This window comes from Mesoplodon mirus (assembly GCF_964341445.2).
Source record: "Mesoplodon mirus genome assembly, chromosome: 13".
Lineage (NCBI taxonomy): Eukaryota > Metazoa > Chordata > Mammalia > Artiodactyla > Ziphiidae > Mesoplodon > Mesoplodon mirus.
In genome coordinates, this window is record NC_138989.1 from 67595023 (window position 1) to 67618577 (window position 23555).

General features: G+C 42.5%; 1 pseudogene across 1 annotated transcript in view; it reads left to right on the forward strand.

Annotated features, from left to right (window-relative positions):
- Positions 1–22467, forward strand: part of LOC309814613 (protein NipSnap homolog 3A-like) — a 76253-nt pseudogene extending 53786 nt beyond the window's left edge. Inside the window, exon 2 of the transcript in view lies at positions 21707–22467. The product of the transcript in view is annotated as a protein NipSnap homolog 3A-like (transcript). The remainder of the gene's footprint in view (positions 1–21706) is intronic.
- The last annotated feature ends 1088 nt before the right edge of the window (positions 22468–23555 follow it).

The window sequence follows — 23555 nt, forward strand, 5'->3', positions numbered from 1 at the left end:
TGCCCCGGTCCGGGAAGATCCAACATGCCGCGGAGCGGCTGGGCCCATGAGCCGTGGTCGCTGAGCCTGCGCGTCCGGAGCCTGTGCTGTGCAAGGGGAGAGGCCACAACAGTGAGAGGCCCACATACTGCAAAAAACCCACAAAAAACAAAAACAAAAAAACCCACCAAATCCTGAGAGTGAATGTTCTCTTCCAAGTCATTTGATGCTAGCTGTTTGAGAAAAAGAAAATGCAGTATGTAGTAAGGGGTGGAGATGAGACCAAAAAATCCTTGCATCTCCCACCCACACTTTGTAGCTCAGGCATGAGACGAGAGAGATGATGGAATATAGGCGTGCTTGGCTAATTTATCCTATGACAGTGAAGCATAGTGATCTGTCCTGGGAAGCAGGGAGTTCTGATCTTGTCCCTGGCTCTGCTTCTCAAACCAGTTCTGTAACCACAGGGACCCATCAGCCTCTCAGTTTTCTTACAGTAAAGTGGGGATTTATCTCTGCCTTGCTTGGATACACAGAATGTTGGGCTGGGGGGCATTCTACTAAGATAATGGGTTTGAAAATTACAGATTATGACGACTAATATGGGCAAGGGTCATGGCTTTTTTCTTTGCTTCTTTTATGTCTACTTTACTTATATGGAAAGAGTGACCTACCTGAGTATGAATTCTAGTTTTGCTAATTACCCAGTTTCCTCATCTATAAAATAGGAATAGTGATATCTATTTCATGTGGTTACCATGAAGACTTGGCAAATCCTACTGCTTTTAGTTGCATCATCTGGAGTTGTGCCTAGCAGTCTTTCCCTAATATCTTTCCCCCTTGTGTGTTTCAATGCCAAATGCAGCTTCATGGTCTCTTTCATAGGTCATTTATGGCACTCAGTTGTTGGGTTGTTACTTTATAAGAAGAACACTGAATTGTGACATTTCCACATTTCCTGCTACTCTGTTTCTTTGCTTTCTAACATATAAAATTACTTTATCATGTAATCTTTTTGAAGACATTAAATCAATAATTAATGATCCAAGTTTAAGTTAACATTGAACTGCAGGTTAAAACCATAATAAGATACCAACAGAATATTTAAAAAAAAAACATCAACCAAACAACCAGCACTGCTTCCCCTCCCCACACCCCTGCCCTGGCCTCAACACACACTCAGTGAAAACTAAACAACCAACCAACAAAAAACCAAACACAAATCTGACAATATCAAACTTTGGCAAGGATGTAGAACAACAGGCATTCTTATACACTGCTGGTGAAATGCAAATTGGCACCACCATTTTGGAAAACTATTAGATAGTACCTAGGAAAGCTGAATATATGCCTACCTTATGACCCATAAGTAAATGCATATGTGCATGAAAAATGTACAAGGATGTTCCTGGCAACTTTATTTAAAACCACCAGAAGCTGGTATCAGAATCAACTGTGGTGTATTCATACATTGGAACACTATACAGCCATGAGGGGGAGGTGGGAAGCTTCCATGATGCTGGTGATGTTTGATATTTTGATTTCAGAGATAGCTATACAGGGGTATTTATTTTATAAAAAATTATCAAGCTGTACACTGAAGATCTCTGCATATATTTTATACTTCAGGAAAAAGTTTGCTAAATAAATAGATATCAGTATTAGTTTTTAAAAATCCACTGCCAGATGGCTGGAAAGTTTCTTTAGGCCATAATTGAAAGACATAACACAATTTTAGAGATCCTAAAATAGAGACAAAATAAAAATGCAACTTATAATTCAGTACTCGTGTATTCATGCATTTGTACATTGTTTTTTTTATTGAGGAATACTTTACAAAAAAAAGAAAAAAACCACGCACAGATATTAAGTGTACAATTCAGTGAGTTTTGATACATGTATACATTCAAGTAATTACAACCCCAGTGAAGATATAGAACATTTCCATCAACACTTGTGCTTCTTCCCAGTCAATAGCCCACCTCCTCTCCCCAGAGAAAACCAACTAGTCTTCTTTTTTTCTTAATTATTGAAATACAGTTGATTTATAGTGTTTCAGTTGTACAGCAAACTGATTCAGTTATACACATATATATATATTCTTTTTCAGATTCTCTTTCATTATAGGTTATTACAGCATGTCCTTGTTTATCTATTTTATATGCAGTAGTAGTGTGTACAAACTGTTCTTAATTGTAGCACATTGGGTTAGCTATGCTCGTCTTTCAACGTCTTCTAAATAGAATAATGCAGCATATATACTCTTGTGTCTGGCTTCTTCACTTAGCATTATGTTTTTGATATTCATCCAAATTGTTGAGTGCACTGGTGGATAATTTTTTATTTTATTAATATACTATAAATTATTTTTTCATTTCCCTGTTGTTGGATATTTGGCTTATTTCCAATTTGGAGTTACTGATGAATAAAACTGCTATCAACATTTTTGTTCAAGTTTTTCTTGAAATGTGTGTCCTAAGAAATCGTTTCTTCTTGCCAGGTCATAAAGTAGTTTCCTATGTTTTCTTTTAGATACTTTATTTTTTTTCCTTGATGTTTGTGTCTATGATCTATCTCAAATTAATTTTTATGTATAGTGTGAGGTGAGGATCAAGGTTCATTTTTATCCAGTTGTTCAAGCCCCATTTGTTGAAAAGAAACCTTTCTTTCTCCTTTTGATTACTTTGCATTGTCTGCTGAAAATCAACGAGCCATATATGTATAGATCTATTCAGGACTTTCTGTTCAGTTCCATTGATCTCTCTACTTACCCTAATGCTCATAACACACAGTTTTAATTACTGTAGCTGTAGAATAAGTATTGAAATCATAGAATGAGTATTTATGCATTGATTTTTATCATTAAGTAATACCAGTGCATTTATGGACCTCTTTACAATGGAGATAGGCTGCATCCAGTGTCCTATATGGTAACTTGATTTTATGTCAGATGTCAAATAATCACTCTGATTTCAAAAACCTTTCAGGTAGTGTACCTTAAAACATAGAGGTGTCTATGCTACTCAATAAAAATTATACTACTCTTTATCCTGTTTATCAAGGGTAGTAAGTGAATTTCTTATGGCTCTGTTGATATTTCTGCCCTTACTGTGAGGTTGGCTCTTAGTGTATCTGACCATATTAAATAGTGGCTTTGGGGATATAATAATTGATAAATGTACTTTTATTTACATTTTGGACCCCAAAATCAATTTTAAAAGACTTAGTTGCCCCAAATATTCCCCTTTTCTCTTTTCTTCTTTGCTGTTGTTGTTTAATGCTTCACTTTCTTCTGTTTTTTGTTTGTTTTTGCTTTTCTTTTTAAAGGAGGGTATGCTATAATCTCAGCCCAGGAAAAATAAAGGTTGATCTTAAAATAACTAGGTGGTCTCATTTCTCTTTTGTTAGTGATTGATTGAGATGTGGGAAGGTGGTACAATTCTAGGCAATGAAAGGGGTTTGGGGATGAGCTCTGAAGCTCCTGTGAAAGATTTTCTGGCTGTTAAAAATGAACTGGGGGCTGTGAACAAGGTAACAGTTTCTCTCCTGCTGCTGTTGTTGCTGGATGTTGTGATGTCAGGTGGTGATACCTGGAACTGTTGCAGCCATCTTGTTACCATGAGGAAAGCTACAAGATGACTTGCTGAATTAAGCAGAGTGGAAAGAAGGAAGAAATCTGAGTCCCCAAAGAAATGAGGGAGCTAAAAATAATGTCTTAATCTATCCCCATTCTTATAGTTATGGGATTTAAATTTTTTTGTTCATTGTCCAAATCACTTGAGTTAGGTTTTCTTTCATTTGCTCCCTAAAGCATGCTATCTGTTAAAACCACATTGGATTTTATCAGCTCTTTGATGTGCTAAGAACTACTGGGAAAATTAAATGAATGAGGCATTAGATTAAGAACCAAAGTATGAGCAAAGACATAATTTATTAATGAATTTTAGTCATCAGAATGTATGATTCTAAAAGGGGGGAACACTTACCTTTATAAAGTATGAAAATAATTGGATGAACTTGATATTGCTGTGTTTTGGGATATGGCTACTCATGACTCAGGTAACTGTAGATGAGTTGAGTAGAATGATGGGAGCAGGAGAAGCAAAACCAACTGTAGATTTTGAGATGAAGTTCACAGTCACATATGTCCCCTGCCTAAAGAACCACTGGACTGCAGAGACTTGAGTAAAGCCTCTAGTTCAGCTAAGAAGGCTGAGAGCAAGGCAAGACCACATAGAGCTCCTGAGTTTTTGTGTAGGAGGGGCTTGAGGGCTGCGGCACTTTGGGACACGGAGTTGCCATTGCAAAGAACTTTTCCTGTTAGTTATCCATATAACGAATTGGGTGGGATCGTGGCTGTGACCTTGGTTACCTCCTTTGATTCAATGATTAATGCCAGACTAGTTTTCCAGCCTTGGGTTGAGAAAACCCACAGTTATTAAAAAAGCAAGCCAACCTCAAGATCTATAGCTGCTTTATTTTGAAATAAAGTCATTATTTCAAGTCAAAAGTGCATAAAGAATTCCTGAAGAGTTTTCAAGGCAGAGAATTTCAATTCTGGTTGGTGTGAAATCAGTCTTTCAGTTTTCAATTTCATTGGAGGGGATGCTCCATAATTTGAATTTCTCATGCTGAAAATTGAACTGAAAAGGAGCTTATGTAGTTCAACCACTGCTACCTTATTGGCATGATTATTATTAGTAAGTTAACTCTTCCATGTTGGAGGAGAACTAGAGACTCAGTCCTTGCCCTCGAGGTATACAACCACAATCCCAGGAAACACCTTTTACAAAATGGCCTGTGCATGGTGGGGAATGGGGTCTTCCACAGACTCAAGTTGTGGTTCCTTCCATTTCAAGCAGTGTCTTTGTTTTTTTGTTTTTTGTTTTTTTTGCTGAATTTCTACATTTAAAAAATTCTTCCAATGGGAAGGGGTTGTTATAGAAGAGATGGCAGCATAAAGTCCACAGACTGAATTGCCTGGGTTCCTTCTAACCACTGTACACAGGCAGGGTTGGGAGCTTATTGGGAGACCTGTCTTTCTCGTTAACATGTTAATATGATACTTTTCTTGGTTAATACATTTATATATTTGCAGGGGTCTCTGGAAAAATAATGTGAAAAACTATTTGTTTACAACTCATGTTTACCCTACTATGGGATGAATTGAGTTTTTTTTTTAAATAATGTATCTTTAGTTCATCTAAAAACTATAGACTAAAGAAAAAAACCTCACACCAAATATTTTCCATTTTAAATTTAACACTGGAGATTACTATCTTTGTGTCATCAGGCTTACTGTGTGTGTGTGTGTGTGTGTGTGTGTGTAGAGTATGGCCCTCAGGATAAAGCTTTTTTCTACCATCTATGAGCATGTCTTTTACCTTGAAAAAAATTACTTTCATCTTTCCAAAAAATTCAGGCCTGCATCTAATGAATCACAGAATATTGTACAAAAGTGTTCCGCCCTAAATTTTATGAAGGTCATACTGAAGTAGATGCTCAGAGCCTGTTCATATCATGTTGCTGAGTCATTAATAGAATGATAAATTATCTTATGCTGCATATTGATAATGTTGAAAGATAAGTAGCTTTTTGGCCCTTATTGTGAAGTTGGGGCACTTCTGATCTAACTCCAATATCTGTGAAAGGAGATGGGAACTATTGTTCAATATGGTCATGTGACAAAGGTAAACATACTGAAGCAGGGGTACTATGGCCTTTTCCCTTCTTTACTTTCAGGGAAGTAAGTTTGTCTGAATGACTTTTTGCACTCATCAGGGTAATGTCAGGGTAGCGCAAATGGAGAAATCAGGAGATTGGGCCAGTGATTACAGGGAGAGGGGATGAAGAAAGACGGGAAGGGAGGAGTTTAGAGAGGATGAAGTTCTTAAAGAGGGTTTGTGGGAAAGAGGAAGATTCTGGGAAAACAGAAGCTGAATGGGACTCCGAAGAGATAAATAGGAAAGCATAATTTTTTAGCATTTTTTTTCTTTGTGTCAATTTATTTCCACTTTCTGAAATCTTCAGAAAAGATCCAATCGAAGTTATCTTTGGCCACTGAGAACAGCAGGAAGTGCCCCAGTTCTATATATGTACGATCACTTATGTCATAAAAAATGTTTCAGCCACTAGTCTTTCAAGCTTCCAAGTTAATTATTGAAAAGTTTCTTGAAATTATTCCTTGGTCTTGCTCAGCTATTAGGCAGAAAGTACTGTAGCTTAGTGAAGGTCCAAGAGTGAGCATGTGGTCTGGCAAATTAGACACAAAAGAACTCTGTTGGAGGATTCTGGAAAAGATGTTTCCCTGGTATAGGGAGAGGGTAGTCACGAAGAAAGGTCTCTTTCTGTCCTGGCCACTCTTTGATCTAGTTTTCTGATGGTTTTTTGATGGCCCATGACCATAAAGTGACTTCCCAGGGCTGAAATGACAGCCTAGGAATAGTAGGATGGAAGGATGGAAAGACTGGGGCCCTTATGACACTGTTAAACTATTGAATTAGTTCTGTAGTGCCTACCTTTGGATTACTTGTTCAAGTCTTTTAAGACACTCTTTCTATCTGTACACTTCTTTATATTACTGACTTTTATTAATCAGAAGTAAACTTCCTTATGGTTAAGTCTCTGACATTTAACTCTTTTCTTACATGTAGCCAAAGGCATTACTAACTGGCACACAACACATTTAAAACTGATGCCATTTGTAACTACTTCTTCATAAGGTGCAACCAGACAAAACAGAAACAAATGGAAGTTAGAACATATAGAAAATTGCAGCTAACATCCATATCATCTGATTTCAAATATCTGTATGTATCAGAACTGTTTGGCCTCATTGATTGACTTTATCATAAGCAAATGTCATAACTGAACTCAAATATAAATGTTCATGAATAAACGTTTGCAATGTGTTTGTTTTATATATTGGTATTTCAATTAATATTTCTTTTGAAAAAAAACAAAAATAATTGAAAAACTATAGCAAAAGACAAAAGGAAGCAGGATAGTTAAATATTTGTGTTTGTGTGTATGTACATGTAGTAATCATTGCTTTTATCTGATCATTTAAGTTTGTTAAACTCCAATGTGGGATCCACTGTTCTGGGGGCTAGAGATACAAAACTTAATTTCATCCAGATTCTGACATCTACATGATTCCAGTTTGTACAGTGGTGCCACAGTTCAATCACATGCTCAGGATGAAAACCAAGTAGTATTCCTTGAAAGCCATCACACATACTATATGTAACACATCAACAAATCACTTTTGCTCCACCCCCCTGGGTCCAACCCCCTCTTATGCTCCTTATTGCTTTCCTTCGAGCTCATCTCGAAGGAAAGCCATCATCATCTCCACTTTTCCTTCTCTGCGGGTTCTTTTCTACATGGTAGCAAGAGTGATTTTTAAAAACCTGAAGGAGATCATGATGTTCCCCTGTTTTCAGCTCTTCCATGGCTTTGCATCACTATTAAAAAAATAATCCAAAGTCCTGTTCCTCGCATAGAGCTTTATGATCTAACACCAGTCACCTCTCAATGTAAGTTCTACCCTCATTCAATTCGATCAGAATATTCTGGTCTCCTTGTTGTGGTCCCACACAGCAAGTTATTCCCTTCTCAGTAACCTTGCCCTTATTTTCTCACTTCAGTCGGGTGAGAAATCGGTCTCTGTTCCGAGTCACCCCAGGGAGGACTTCCCCTACACTCCTTTATATTGTTCTTTACACTGTATTGTGTATATATCCATTTATCATCTGCCTTCCTCACTTGAACATCAGCTCCGTGAGGACAGAGACTTGGCCGTTTTAACGAATCCAAATGAATGAACAAATGAATGAACTGTGGGTGAATAGCTCATTTTTTTCCGCTCCTGATTCTGCCCTGACTGGCAACGCCTTCTGGGCCAGGTTTGCCCACTCTCTGTTTCTTTGTGTTTGCATTTGTGAAATGAGGGGAAATTTCAGGCTGGAAGCGGGTGGGAGAATTTCAAGGGCTGGCCTGATGGCTCCCTTCCCGCACTGCTGGGGCAGCTCCTTCCTTTGTTTATGCATCAGCCTAGCCTGTTGCCAGGCAGAGTAGGAAGCTGGGCTGTGCGAAGGTGCTGACTAATGTAGGCGTCTCTCTCCTTATCCTACAAAGAAGAAAAGCTGCCCCAGGCAAACAAACATAGGAAGTCAGCAGTGCTCTCTCCTGGGTTAGCATCTTTTCTGCACCTTCCTCCCCCATTTCTGCTCCTCCTACCAGTAACTAAATGGCGTCCTGATGACCAGTTTCTCATTCCAAGAGAGTGAAGTAGAAAATGTAACCAGTCTGCAGGTGTTCAGCATATAGTTCAGTATGCAGGTGTTCACATTCTTCCTCTATGTGTCTTTGCACTGAGTGGCAAGAAGATTCTAGAACCATGCACACTTGTATGCAATTCTGGCTCTTTTCTAGCTGTGTGAGCTTGGGCAGGTGTCCCTACCTTTCTGAGATTCAGTTATTTTGTCCACAGCATGGGAACACTGAGACCAACCTCATATTGTTTACACGACAGTTAAATAATGTCTAGAAGGTACTTAACATCAGAGTAGAAAAGACTGTAGTGAGCAGGTGATGGATGACTCAGCGGTATTTTGGCCCCCTTTGCCTTTCTAGCAGCCTTTAAATTCACTCTTGATGCCATTTCTGTTCAAATAAAATGGCCAGTCTTGTTGACAAGTATGGAACTGGGAACTGTGGGAAATGAAGCTGAGACAAATGAAAAGCAGTAGTGAAAACATGAATACATTCATAAACTGGGACCCATTTCAGCAGAAACTGTGGTCTGGACACTGTTCACAGGACCAACACTCTGAGGCTGGAGGGGCTGCAGAACCCCAAGGCAAGGTTCCTCTCTCCCTGCTCCCCACTGTGACTTCCCTCCAGGGTGAGTGAGCCCACAGGAGCCAGGTCTGGCCTGGACTGCGGTCCCTAATCTGCAATCCCAGCCTGGCTCAGGGGGAGGTGGTTTCCCTCCTCTTCCTCACTGCTCACCCCACCAATGCATGCCCCACCCCCTCCCTGGAGGGTGACGGTGGGGGTGGGGAGTCCAGCTCGCTCGTCAGGCCTATGAGAAGGGGGCCCAATGAGCACCCCACCAGCCTGTCCTCCCCACAGCTCAGCTCTCCCTTACCCTTCACATTTCGAGCTCCTTTGTGGGAGGGTGGGGTGTGGGGTGGAAGGGGTCTTGCTAAGGAGTTTTGCTAACACCTCCCCTCGATTATGGAGTTTGTCAGCAATGGAAAGCCCATGTTAAAAGGCCAGGAGTCTGCTGGACAAAGGGAGTTTGTTTGCCTGGAAGAACTAGTCTTAGAGCCCTGGCAACGAAAGTTTTGGGGGCAGGGCTACTCTGCGGTGTCTAGTTCAGACTGAGGACTGGGAAGGCCCTGGACCTACCAGAGAGGAGGAGGCTGGCTTCTGGGATAGGATGAGGATTTGGGCTTCTAGCCAAGGAGAGAAAGAAGATGTCAAAGGAGCCTCTTGTGTCCTGACATGTCGAGCTCATTTCCACCTCAGGGCCTTTGCACCTGATCTCCCTGGAATGCTCTCCCTCCTAAATCTGCATGGCTTCTTCCTCACCTCATTCGGGGCTTGTCCAAAGGATATATAATGCCTGAGGCCTTCCTGGCACCCCTCTCTCCCAGTATCAAGTAAGGCCCCTTTCTCCTTACTGTCCACATAGTGTCTGCAAGTGTTTTACTTGGTATATTCAACACACCTATGAGGTCCTAAGTCAATGTTTGACAAATAAAAGAATGAATTTTATATCAGAAATTCCCCAGTTGATGGATGCATCTACTTTGTAATAAATTTCCAGACACAAGACAGCTGTCTGAATTTGGAATAACCTATAATAACTAAGCAACTCATTGGCTGAAGCTTTCATTTGGCTGAAAGGAATAATACTCAGATGGGCCCAACAAGTGTGGCTGGCCTCCTCTTGTGAAGGAGGAGGATAAACGCTCTTTATCCTCAGGTGTTTTAGGGTCCCCCTCAAGGCGCATCTGTGGAGCTAAAGATGGGCTGTTTTTCTAAAGTTATTATTAGTCTAGTGTAAAAGGAGTCACAACCATAACTGTCCTTTTCCTTGAAACCTCCTCCTCTAAGCAAAATGATGAAGGACATTATTAGTGGGACAAGATTCACTTTTTAAACCGCAGACATATGGCAAGCTTAGGTAGAGTGAAAACATTTTGCTTTAACCATCCATGTGTAGTTTTAATTAAAGAACTTAAAAAAGAAATGCCATAGAAATGTTAATTGCAGTGCCTGTGTGTCTTATCAGACTTGGGCAATTCCTTACTGATTGGATTGATTGCTGTGAGATTGTTCCACTTTGGTAGAGAGGAAAGGCAGACAAACTGGCTGCCTCTAGCTCTTAGTGGATCCCATTTATTAAGCTGTGATTGGCTCAACCACAGAGCCAATCACATAGTAGTTTCATTCATTTACTCACAAAATATTCACTGATCCCCTTCCACATGCCGAGCATTTTTCTAGGGGTTGGGGATTCAGCAGTGACAAAGGTGACAAGCATGTCTGCCCACAGGGAGCTGCCATTCTAGTGCAGGAGACAGACAATATCAAAATAAATGAAGTATACAGTATGTCAGAAGGTGACCCATAATGGAAAAAAGGCAGAGGAGTGGGGTGGAGGATGCAGTGTAAAAGGAGGTTGTCAGGGAAGCTGTCGGGTGACATTTGGACAAAGATCAAAGATGGTCAGGGGCAGAGCTGGTGGAGGGGTGTGCTAAGCAGGGGGAATGGCCTGGGGAAGTTCTATGCATGTTTGAAGAGAAGCAAGAAAGCCAGTGCATCTGGACCACAGTGAGCAAGGGAGTGGAATAGGGGATGAGCCGGAGAGGAAGGGGGGTGCCGATCACTTAGCGCCTGGGCCCCGTGGAAGGATCCTTGGGCTCTATTCTGAGTGAAACACCAAGCCAACCCAGGGTTTCACGGTGGAGCCACACGATAAGCTGACAGTATAAAAGGACTCCTGAAATGAATTCTTTGACAGCCTGTGTTATTTTGTTTAAAACATCCAAATGCAAATAGAGGGCTTGCAGACGGGCATCATCCCTGGGTATAGTGGGGAGCCCCATGCAAAACCCTATCCATGTGGCCAATACCTACCATCCTATAAAGCTTCTGTGTTTCCTGTCAGCAATGCTAAAGGCCAAAGCCAAGGGCAAAAGGGTATGAGCCCTCGAGCCATCTTGGCCTCACAAGGTCAAGATTTGTCTCCCCTCCACCCTCCTTTCTGCGTCCCTGATTGAAAGGTGGAACTGGGAGTGGGACAGGGAAGCCCAGCCTGGAACATTCATACTGATGCCCTGCTCGCAGATTCCTGGTCACAGCCAGCCTCATCCTGGAGAATCTTAGACTAACATTGCCTGAATCATTCTTCTCTTCTAAACTTTTGGTATTGATGCAATTCTTCATTTCATAGCTCATGATCAGCGATTTCTTTAAAACCTGGGGCACTCTGTTTAATGGGATTTTGGAGCTCTTTTAAAGTTTGAGAAGCAGCCTGGGAGATGTGGTTTTGTTGCATAATGCTGAAGTTAGAATCTCTGGGGTTTTGAATTGTCATGAAGACAGTAAGGTAATGGGTCCTGGGCCAGACCTTCCTGACAAGAGATATGGGGCAGGATGGGGCAGTGAGACAGAGGAATGTGCTTTGGGGGATGGGGAAGCTGGAGCAGATGTATTATATGAGATCAGCTCACCTACCTCCTAACTGCATCCCCTCAGAGGGTCCAGAGGGCACTCCCTTTACCAAGGCTGGGGGAGATGCATTTGTGAGGGAGCCCCCGTGTTCTCTGTGCTGGCTCTTCTCTGTGGGCCAGAAGTGATGGTGGGGACAGCTGCCATCGAACAGGACTCCCTGGCTTCAGTGGGGATGATGAAACCCAGCACCAAGAGGTGGTATTTAATTGCTAAAGACAAGATGTGTGTGTTTACTGTAAGGGTTTGCAGAACCCAAGTAGTAATCAGAATAGAATGGCCTGTAGAGCCATTGAATTGGCTAGTTGATCACTATGTTCCTTGAGCAGTAATACACGGGCAGGCTCTTAAAGCCTTACTTGATTTGCATAATGGGAAAGCTCTAGACCTGGTGAATAGAATCACCACAATAGAAAGTAAAAAATCCAACTAATTCTCAGACTTGAGTCATTTCATAGACACAGAGCCTCTTGAATGAAGAGGAGGACAAGTCTCCTTGGAAATCCTGCTGCACAGCCAACAGTTTACACTGTGAATCTTCCTTCTGAACTTCACTAAAGGGACCTGTGGCTGCGTACTAGGGTGACTGTGCATGGGGGCAAGGGGTATAATCAGACTGTCGGGGACGAGTGGACGCTGGAGACCCCAAGTACCACCAATCAGGTGATCAATGGAGTCTGGCTCTGGTCCATCTCACCATGGGCCCAGGGGGGGCCCTAGACCCATTCTGTGGTTATTTCTCCAGTTCCAAAAATCATAGTTGAAAAAAAACATGACCAAGTGCCCTCACATTGGTTAGAATCCTTCAACATCTCTTCTTTCAAGGTTCCTAAATGGTGAGTTTGCCCAGTGCTCAGAGCACTTCCTGTGCACAGATGACCACTCACAGACCGCTGTCTCGGGGCTGTGTCTGCAGACTGTGACCACTCTGGCTATCTGGCTGGTTGAAGCCGAGCATGATGTAACAGACTGTAACAAGCTGCTAAGGACAAGGAAGAAAAAACTGGTCCCAGTTCTGCCATTAGCTCCCTGTGTGTTGCTGGACAGACCACTCTGCCTTTCTGCACCTCAGTTTTCTCATCTTTAAGAGGAAACTTTGGGCTAGAAGCCAGCGATTCTTAACCTTGGTAGCATATTGGAATCCCTCATACATACTAATACAATAGTGCCTCGTTATCTGTGCAAGGTATGTTTTAAGACCCCCAGTGGGTGCCTAAAACCAGGGCTAGTCCTGAATCCTAGGTATACTATGTTTTTTCCTGTATATATTTGGTGGGCCAAAAGTTTCGTTCGGTTTTTTCTGTAAGATGGCTCTAGTAGCACTTAGTTTTCTTTAACTTCATTTGAAACAATTTTGTTAGATTGTATGTGACAGCTGTCATACCAGCGTGCATTTAAAAGAAGAGTTATTGAAATCAGTGAATTTTTGTGTAGCCATGTTAATATTGAAGATGGAAGAAAAACAAGCAACGTTTTCGGCCTATTATGCTTTATTATTTCAAGAAAGGTAAAAACACAACTGAAATACAAAAAAAGATTTGTGCAGTGTATGGAGAAGGTGCTGTGAATGATCGAACATGTCAAAAGTGGTTTGCAAAGTTTTGTGCTGGAGATTTCTCGCCGGACGTTGCTCCACGGTCGGGTAGACCAGTTGAAGGTGATAGTGATCAAATAGAGACATTAAGTGAGAACAGTCAATGTTATACCACATGGGAGATAGCCGACATACTCAAAATATCCAAATCAAGCATTGAAAATCATTTGCACGAGCTTGGTTATGTGAATCGCTTTGATGTTTGGGTTCCACTTAAGTTAAGCGAAAAAAACCTTCTTGACCATATTTCCACATGCTATTCTGTACTGAAACGTAATGAAAATGTTCTTTTTTTAAAACAAATTGTGATGGGTGATGAAAAGTGGACACTGTACAACAATGCAGAATGGAAGAGATTGTGGGGCAAGTGAAATGAACCACCGCCAACCACACCAAAGGCCAGTCTTCATCCAAAGAAGGTGATGTTGTGTATATGGTGGGATTGGAAGGGAGTCCTCTATTATGAGCTCCTTCCGGAAAACCAAACGATTAGTTCCAACAACTACTGCTCCCAATTAGACCAACTGAAAGTGGCGCTCGATGAAAAGCGTCCAGAATGAGTCAACAGAAAACGCATAATCTTCCATCAGGATAATGCGAGACTGTATGTTTCTTTGATGACCAGGCAAAAACTGTTATAGCTTGACTGGGAAGTTCTGATTCATCCGCCATCACCAGACATTGCACCTTCGGATTTCCGTTTATTTGGTCTTTACAAAATTCTCTCAATGGAAAAAATTTCAATTCCCTGGAAGACTGTAAAAGGTACCTGGAACTGTTCTTTGCTCAAAAAGGTAAAAAGTTTTGGGAAGACAGAATTATGAAGTTGCCTGAAAACTGGTGGAAGGTAGTGGAACAAAAGGCCGAATATGTTGTTCAATTAAGTTCTTGGTCAAAATGAAAAATGTGTCTTTTATTTTTGCTTAAAAAACCGAAGGCACTTTTGGGCCCACCCATACATACTTATGATAAAGTTTAATTTATAAATTAGGCACAGTCAGAGATTCACAGTAACTAATAATAAAATAGATCAATTATAATAATGTACTATAATACAAGTTTGGGAGTATAGTCTTTCTATCTCTCTCTCAAAATATCTTATTGTACTACTGAACTCAACCTTCTTCTTGTGATGATGTGAGATGATAAAATATCTCCATGATGAGATGAAGTGAGGTGAATGACTTAGGCATTGAGACGTAACATTAGGCTGTGGACCTTCAGACCACATGTTAGAAGCAGGTCACCTGGAGAAGATGATCCTGGATTGAGCCATGATGATGTTGATGGTTGGGGACCCTGTTCTGTATGGTGCGAGATTTCATCACACTACTGGGAACAGCATACAGTTTAAAGCCCATGAGTAGTTTGTTTCTGGAATTTTCCATTTAATATTTTTGAACTGTAGTTAACTGTGGGTAACTGAAACTGCAAAAAGCGAAATCGCAGATAAGGGGGGACTACCGTACCTAGGTCCCACTAGAGAATTTAATTGGTCTGGGGTGGGACCCTAGCACTGACATTTTTCACATCTCTGGCAATTCCAATGTGCACTCAGGATGAGCCCCATGGGATGAGTCACCCCCACGGTCCCTTCCCGCTCTGACAGGTTGAGTCTCCACAATGTTCCTCCCTGAGAGAGAGAAAGAGCATCTGACACATTTGAAGTCAAAGCTCCAAAGGGCCTTTAGAGGAGGAGAGTCTGAAAACCCCTATTTCCCAAATTAAAATCTGCAATATTTTTCCTCTTAAGGAGACATGTGACTGACCAGACCACAGAGAGGTTGGGCTGGAGAATAACCCAAATGTTTGTTTCAGCCATTTCAGTGACATTTTGCAGGGCGGCTCAAAGATTTGTCCATGGTGTTCGCCTGTGTCCTAGACACGGGCCAAAATCTGTCCTTGTGTTTACTGTGCGCCTTGCCTTATCCCTGTTATCAATATCTAGATTCAGAGAGAGACCCAGACCTTGGCTTACTGATGGATACTCTCACTTCTGTGTCTTATTTCTACCTTCATCTCTGCCCAGCCTATAAAAAGGGCTCCCATTCTATGAATAGCAGGATTGGTTCTAGTTTTTGAGCCTGGCTCAACCATAAAATAGCCGTATGACCTTGAAGAAGCACTTTGTTCTCCTTGGGCCTCCATCTTCTCATCTTTTAAATGTGTAGCTCCAAGGTGTCTTACAGTTGAAATGACCTATGGTAATGAAATTTTATGAAACCTTGCTTATCCAACCAGAATGTTAAGCTGAGCTGCTTTTCCGAAGCAAAATGGACTCCATGCTGTCGCCAGGTCATTGTGCTCCTTGGTAGCGGAGGTGGATTTGGAGAGACCATCTTTCCAATTTGGTCAGCCTCAAAAGAACGGTCAGCCTTTTCCACCGGCCCAGTCAACAACAAACACAGCTTTGAAGCACTTAGCGCTAGGGCTGCTAGGTGGCGCTGTTTCCCCAGATTTCCAGGGAGTCTACGCTTTAGCAGATGGCTGTTGGTGAATTAACAATTAATGTCCACTGTATCAGCCTGAGCCCGCAGAAAATATGTTATACTCCAGAAACTGCAGAGAGCTGAGATTGCTCAGAGACGTGCTTCTGCCAACCTGGTTCTCTGCTGGCCAAGAATGTAATAATCATACACAGCCTGTCGCGTCCACAAATTTGTCCCACAGACAAGGGACATTAATAACAAGGGTAAATAAGGAATATTGTAATAAATGATTTGTATGCTTGTTTTCTTAGCCTTATTACATTTTATTTTGGAAATTCTCCCTGCATATAATAGCTAGAAAACAATTGCCACTGGGCAGGAGAGTTCACTTTCCAACAGCTTCAAAAAGAAAACCACCAAATGAGATACATGGGTTTTTCCCCTGAATCCATATGGACGCTTATAGGGTATCCCAAATGGGGGCGCGAGGGCTGTGATGGCAGGCAGAAAAGATTTCTTGTATTTTCCTGCCTTTTCCTTTTCTATAAAAAGGCCATCTGAGTCCAGGACTTAAGCGCTGCTGCTATCACTTCTTCATCAGAGGCAAAGGTGTTCTTCGTCACACAGGAGCTAGGAAGGCAGGAAGAGGGAAGGGCATAGAAGTTGTTTGGCCCATTTTTAGCTCCGTTTCCTGCATTTTTTCCCTTTAATGTTTGTAAACTTCATTATTGCCACTGATGCCTTTCCACCGAAAGGCGAACTCCACCTGAATAGCAGAATTTGGGGTGAGGAGGGTGTCAAAGGTTCTGCTTCCCTGCCTGTCCCCCAGGACATGTGTTTCTTGTAGAAATGGCCATGCTGAGGGACAGTGAGAGGCGCAGTGGCCGGGTAGGTTAGGAGAACCCCAGGGCAGTTCTCTTTTGCAGGCCAGGGACATGCCTTAAAATATAAAATATCTGCACCTCCAGAGCAGACCCCTACACCCCACCTCCCTCACTGGCTCCCGACTTCTCCCTTGCCCAGAAACAGCAATTTGTCAAAATTAAGTCCTCAGCTGCCTCTCCCTCCCTCTGCCACACCCTTTGTAGCTCATATTTGTAGGCTGGGGAGACAGAAAGAATGAAACCCATGCGTTTTCTTCACGTTTCCCTTCTAGGTTAATTCTACCTTTCATGAATTCATAGTGTGCATTGTTTAGGTTTAGAAAAATGTTCCCAGCGCCAACTCTTCTGGTGTGAATCCAAAAAAAAAAAAAAAATTCAGTTTCAATCAACAGCATCAGCAGCTCAGACTCCAGGCTGGTGGAGGGGCTCCTTGGGGCGGGGGAGTGGCGGGGCTTGCATCACTGAGAAGCAGAGCCTTTCCCCTCCTGGCAGGGAAACAGCGAGGCCCCTTGACCCCAGGCGCCAATTACTATTTTAACCATCCTTCCGCACAGCCCCAGAGGCAGCTGGAAAGGAAACCGTGCGCTGGGACTTCCCACAGCGTCTTGCTGGCTCCCTAAGGCTGCCAGGCATTTGCCCATCTGGTGAGGCCTCCAGAGCAGGGGGCCTAATTAGGCATCATCTGGCCACCTGAGAAGGTTCAGTGGGCCTTCCCTGGCTCCCCTCGTCCACGCAGGACTCCATTCTCCCAGCTGCAGGTCTCTGGAGCTTGCTTGGTAGAGCAGCTGCCCTGGCTAATGATTGGATAGCAGGGTCCCCAGGTGGCTGCCTCAGACTGGAGGGGCTGGGCAGAGAGAGGGCCAAGGAACATAAAGGGACAGGGAGGGGGACAATATGAGGGGCGGTCAGAGAGGGGTCGGAGGGAAAAGAAACAGAGAGCATTAGATGAGCATCGCAATTCAGATCTCTTGAGCTGGAAGACAAGCTGACCTGACTTGCAGCAAGAGAGCTGGTCCCATAGGGGTGCCCATCCATGAGAAAAGCCCCTGTCCCCCTATTCTCCATCCCACCTCCCACCACACCATAATATTCTCTCTTCCTGCCCTCTACTGCCCTCAGCACCAGACTCTAACCAACAGTTTTTCACTAGGAGAACATGGCCTTACAGCCCTACTTTTGGGGACAGGCTGTGGGAAGAGGATATTGTTAAACTCAGAATTATTCTTTGCTCACGTTGGACTTTTAGGCATGCAGGTGTGTTCTGCGTTTTAAGATATTTTGCACCCTGGGCTCCCTAAACCATGGCAAGAGTCCGGAGAGTTGGGCAGTTGCTGACATGCAAGCCAGGCTCTGCTGATCACTTCTTAGGAATTTTACCTTTGTTTTCTGGGCAATCACACCCTTAGAGTAAGACGTATGACAAATGTCAGAATGACAAAAATATTGGGACAAATTTAGGGGAAGCAGATGGAAAGTAAAATGATCCACGAAGGGTTGTGTTGGCCAAAGGGGCAACCTCCCGGTCACCGCTGGCCTGCTGTCAGTTTGAACCCGTGCTCGCTGGAAAGCTGGGCTGAGCCACCAAAACTCTTAATTCTATGGATTTCTCTCTTATAATGTAGGATCGTTTGAAGCAATAAGATTGTGTGAGTGAGGGGAGCATCCCTGGACTAGGTCAAAATGAAGTTTAATTTCTGGTACTGTTATATCTGGGGTTTTGACCATGGGTTACTCATTGTGTTTCCTCTCTCCTCCAGTGTTCCCATTGGAAAATGTAAGAGAACACTTCTCTTTTTTTTTTTTTTTTCGGTACGCGGGCCTCTCACTGTTGTGGCCTCTCCTGTTGAGGAGCACAGGCTCCGGATGCGCAGGCTCAGAGGCCATGGCTCACGGGCCCAGCCGCTCTGCGGCATGTGGGATCTTCCCGGACTGGGGCATGAACACATGTCCCCTGCATCGGCAGGCAGACTCTCAACCACTGCACCACGAGGGGAGCCCAGAGAACACTTCTTTTAGTGTGCTAGAAGTTACCATTTTCTGAGCTTATTAGAGGTAAGAATGTTACGTTTCTACATTTCGTTTAGCAGGGCTCAAAGGGGAATGGCTTTCCCCCCACCTACCCCGCAAACTGCCACAATGCGAATGAAGAGTGTTTTGCTCCAGGAAAGGAAAACGGGTGTATGGAGAAGAGCTGTTTTGAGATTCATGTGCCCCGAACAGCAGAAGGGTGGGCTGTACAGATGCGCACAAGTTATTGACAGCTGTAGCAAGAATTGGAAAGGTGGTGGGATTTTCAAGCTGGCAGGAAGAGAATCTCATAAAGGTTTTGAAGACTTGTCTGGTTCCCTCATAACTGTCTGCCCAACCTTGTGAATCCACGACTGATATGGGAAGCCTCAGCCTCAGGGAATTTGGATCCATCAAAGGAGATTCACAAGGGTGAGCAAGTCTTTCCAGAACACTAGAATCCTTTGTGGGCTGTAGTCACCTTTGCCTCCTCCAAAGGACCTCTGGGCATAAATCACAGGGACACAGAGTGAACCCAGTAGAAGCAGAGAGGGGAGCAAATGAAGGGCATCTTCCTACTTATGGGTGTCCGCTTTCAGCTGGGTGTACAGTGGTGGGAAGTTGAATTTTTCAGTCTTAGAGTAAGAGTGATTGTTTTAAAGGACGCTGGAGCCAAGATAAATCTTAGAGGATAATTGATACTGTTTTCTGCAGGTCACCAAGCACCCCAGCTTTGTCCTCGAGCTCCAATAGAAAATGACTAAATCTTTAATTAAAGCCTGCAGATTCTGCAGGAGGATTTTTGGGCCTCAAGAGTTGATCTGGCCCAGCATGTCACTCTGGTGGGCACCTCTCCAGTGTCTCAGAGGGATGAAAACCAACCCTCTGCTTGACTAACCTCCAGTAAAAGTTGCCCAGTGCATTCCACTGGGGGCAGTTCAAGGGCTTAGAGGACAGTTCCTTATTTTGAGCTGAAACCTGCTTCCTTGAAAATTCTGCTCACTAATCATAATTCTTCCCTCCAGAACTACAGGGGATAAATATAATCCCTTTTTCAGATGAAAGCTCTTCAGGTAGTTGAAGCTGGTGGTCACATTCCCTAAGTCTTCCTTTGAACAAGACACACATTCCAAGTACCACATGGTATCAACCTCCCTCACCAAACATCCTACTGTGGACATCATCTGGGTTTTCAGCATTTGCATCAGTCAGACTCCAGAAAGGAAGATAGAAATACTCTCAACATTTCCAGTAGAGGGAAGTTAACATAGGAGCTTTTTACATAGCTACAGAAGGACAAAGAAGGCAAAGAGGCACATGTGAGAAAACCCAGACATTCGTAATTACAGGAAGCAGCTACCATTCCTAGAGGTGGAGAATGAATGAGAGGATGTGTCCCAGAGACCAGAATCACAGAGGAGGGCCACCCAGGGGACCATGGTGAAGGTCCCATGGCTGTGCTGGAACCTCTGAAGGGGTGCCGTCTTACTGATGCTGGCACCACCAAGGCTGTGTTAGCACTCTTATTGTGCTTGCAGCCAACTAAACCCCTTATTTACATAAAGCAGGTGAGGCCAAACCTGTATTTTTGAAAATGAGTGTTTGACTGAGGTTCAGTCTTTAGTGGGTCTATTTTTTTCTTTCTTTTCCTGCACATTGCCCCTATCTTCTGATAACTGTGCCCTTCCTTTTCCCTTGGGGAAATTGCTCTCCTCCATCCACATGACCCCAATAGTCCTGATCACAAGACGGGGGGCAATGAGACAAGATTTGAAACTTGGGCAGAGACACAGAGGGACAGATGGCCAGTGGAACTGAAGCTATTGATGGTACTTCCTACAGAAGCTGTGTCTGGGTTCTCTACTGAGCTCCCTGGAGCTACTCTGACCATGGGCCTTCCCAGGACCTGGTTGTTTGACTTTTCTGCTACTGAAAGCCCTACCCAGTAGCCTTTCTATAAAGTCCTTTCTGGCTTTGTCAGCCAGGGTCTATTTCTATTACTTACAAAGAACCTGGAATGATATGCCATCTTTACCTGTATTCCCAAAGGCAAGAAGATGACATCTGACTTGGTGGAGATCTAGCAAATATTGACTCTAAAACCAGCCTCCATCTTTCTGTCCTCAAATTATATTAGAAGCACAATGAGTTATTGCCAACCTGGAAAGTAAATGTCTCATGGGGTATTGAAGAGATAGATCCTTAGTGCTATAGAGTTCCAAAATCTGTGATGCAGATAAGTGTATGGAAATCCGATCTGGAAAAGGATTTTGATGTGACTACTTTGATTTGGTCATATTGAAATGGGTGCATCAAAATATAAACACATCTTTTTTCATGCCCTAGCAACGTGAATAATGAATGTCGCAAAGCCTCATCTCACCCCTGAATCTGACCTTATTGCCCCTCTAAAATTCACTCAGAAGTGGGATGAAGATCAGGAAGTGAGTGTGTATGTAATTATGTTAATTGGCACTTGAGAAAAATTCTTTAAATTGTTTCACTGGGCTGTCAAAATATCTTCAAAACAGTTGCATCAAAATATGTAGCTGATTTCTGTATATCTATATGAGTCATTAAAAATGTGCCAAATATATGGTTTATGCAAGAAAAGCATACCCCAGCCCCCCTTACCACACAGTATGTTTCTTCAGACAGAATTGAGTTCATCAACAGCGTATACATTCAGTCATTCAGCTAGTTAGGAAACTTCCTTACTTAACGGGCATTCAGTCCAAGTTTATCTATATTGTCCATAGGGATAGTTTGACAATGGCATCTTGAAATCTTGACCCAGGAAAGTGTTCACTTACCTTCATAGCCTCTCAACACAGAAACAAGATTCCTTTGGTAAAGCTTGCCTTATAAGAATGATATTGGCACAGGTAATTATGTTTAATTATGATCTTTTAAGTATTAAAAGATATTTACTCTTTTAAAAATTGACCTGGTCTTGATTTCCATTAGGAAAGCCGTGAAAGGAGGAGTCCCAGGAGGACCACTGGCTGACTGCCCTTCTCAGCACCCAAAGCCCTGCCACGCTTGTCCTGACTAGGGCTGACTAGGTGGCCTGACTAGGGCTCTGGCTACGTGGTCACCTGCCCCTCAGATCCATTCATCTTTTGCTATGGGGGTCCCCCGACAATATGATGGAACGTTCTATGAATTTCATAGTTATTGCCTTAAACCCTCAAAGATAAATTTCTGGAAAATATTAGTAAAACCATTCATCTTTAGACAGCTCACTCTGATTTGGTTGGATTCTGGAGTGCAGAATTTGGAGGCATAATGGATAAAGTGTTTCATGTTTGGAAGTGTGATAGTGTTGCTCCTTGAGCTGAAGTTCAGAAAGGCTCGGCCAAGGATAAGGAATGCCAAGAACAATTTCTTATTCCAACTTTGGCTCTCATTGACAAGCAAGAGTTTGAGATGATGTATGGGGTACCATAGTGCAAAATAGAAAAAAAAATCCCAGAGGAGTCTATGAGCCAGTTATTTTCCAGATGACACCTGCTGGACCAGCTCTGTGGGGTGATGAGTTTAAAACGGTGGTTGGTGCCTATGTTGTGTTAGGCTACACAGAATTGGTTGGAGTTCTCCACCCAGAACACAGAGCACCCAGCAGAGTTCATATTCTTTGGTGAAATGAGAGTGCAGATACGCATGCAGCTGGGGAACATCAGTCTCATGAGGATCTCACACTTGTGGTCCCTGGGAAAATGTCAACTACCAAGTGTCACAGCAAAGTATGCTTCTGATTCCTATGTCATGTTTACCATTGAAATCGTTTTCTGCTGAAATATGAAGCATTTCATTAACTGCTCTAAGATGTGTCTGCTAATGGGCTTAGATTCTCCCAAGGGAGTCTCACTTTTATTTGAAGGAGGTGGTAAGTTAATTAGCTATGTCCCTTGAACTTCTGAAAACCACCTCTGTCCTTTGTCACTACCACTTCAGGAGATACTTCTGTTCATTCCCCCCACGGCATTTCAATATCTGTTATACATTAGAAATAGTTGCCACTACTTCATGATCTTGGTTTTGCATGTGTTTCAGAATAACTCTCCTGTATTTTGACAACCTTTTGCTTTATAACATTTTTTATATTCAAATGATACATTCCCATACCTGTGACAATATTTTAACATTATTTGTACACTATGTCTATCTTTTCATTATGTCTGTTTTTATTCTGAGATTTTTTAACAATTTTTTTTATCCAGTAAAGTTTATTTTGTGATATCAAATGTGATTCATAAAAATATTACATCAGATATATTTCTTTACTTTGGAAAAGCACAGTATCATATGTGTCCTATTATTAATTATGGTTTTCACATTAAGTTTTAGACACTCTAACTTAGAAAACAATGTGATTAGGTCTTGGTGTTAAAGAACTTCAAAAGACTTGGTTTATATGCTGAATGTGTTTATTTAGAATTAATTTTGCTAAATTTTACTTCATTTTTGATCACTACTTAACAAAGATACTTGGGCCATCTATTTGTCTTAAAGAGATCTTTATGCTTGTGGAAATGCTTGCCCTAATCAAAGTCTATATATCCGTGAAAAATATTTCCAGGTCTTGATACTTTTCATCTTTCTGTAATCCATCCGTTGCTTGTTTTCAAAAATTGGAGCATGTATCTGTTCTCTAAATTCTCCCAAACTCTCCAGCACTCACTGCAGCTGGGCCTGTGGACTTGAACTCATTTGAGGGGCTTGGTGTTTTCTTATTGTCTCCTTGCCTACCTTAGGTTTCAATTTCCTACAAACCATATTTGTTCAAGCCTTCCCAGTTTGAAGATCACTTGAAAGCAAGATAGAAGCCGAATTGTCCTGTTTTTCTCTGCTAGCTTTCAGCATGACACCATCTGCCCCTGAGCATGGGGCCCTTCCATTCCTCATTCTTCT